The sequence below is a fragment of the Lolium rigidum genome, chromosome 6, assembly GCF_022539505.1.
Source record: "Lolium rigidum isolate FL_2022 chromosome 6, APGP_CSIRO_Lrig_0.1, whole genome shotgun sequence".
NCBI classification, from domain to species: Eukaryota; Viridiplantae; Streptophyta; class Magnoliopsida; order Poales; family Poaceae; genus Lolium; species Lolium rigidum.
Genome location: NC_061513.1, coordinates 194,849,218 through 194,849,994, shown reverse-complemented (window position 1 = coordinate 194,849,994; position 777 = coordinate 194,849,218).

Genomic DNA, 777 nt, shown 5'->3' with positions numbered 1-777 from the left:
TCGAACATGGAGCGTGCTGGGCGTCCCCCGGGGGATCAAATCCCCCGATCCCCCGGGTCCGCAGCCGTCCGATGCGGACATACCAACCGTTCATCTGAGTCAACGCGATTGGGAAAAGAATACTCCGCAGGCCACGCCCACGCCCACGCCCACGCCCGTGATTTCCGGGAGAGAAGCTTCTGGTTATTCCCGTCGCCCGCGCCGGCAGCATGCCACCCTCGCTGGCAGCACTGTCGCCCCCGCCGGCAGCGCGAGTGCCCCTTCCCTGCCCTCGCCTGCAGCACCGCCACCCCTGCCGGCAGCATAAGTTCCCCTCGCCGGTAGCAGCAGTGCTTCTCGTTTGTAGCACCGCCGCCCCGGGCTCGTAGCATCGACGGCACCTCCGTTTGATTTCTGGTAGCACCACCATTCTTCCTTGGTAGCACCTCCGTTTCCCTGTGGTAGCTCATCCCCACAGCTATGGCAGCAACCGCGGCCGCCAAAGGTAGGAACGGCGCCCGCCCAAGGCAACAACCGCGGCCGCCACAGGTAGCAACGGCGCCCGCCCAAGGCAGCAACCGCGGCCGCCACATGTAGCAACGGCGCCCGCCCAAGGCAGCAACCGCGGCCGCTATAGGTAGCAACGGCGCCCGCCAAGGCAGCAACCGCAGCAGCCACAGGTAGCAACGGTGCCCTCCCAAGGAAGCAACCGCGACCGCCACAGGTAGCAAAGCAGAGCCCACCGCAGGCAGCAAGGTAGCACCACCGCGCCACTCTTGGCAGCACCGGCAGACCGGC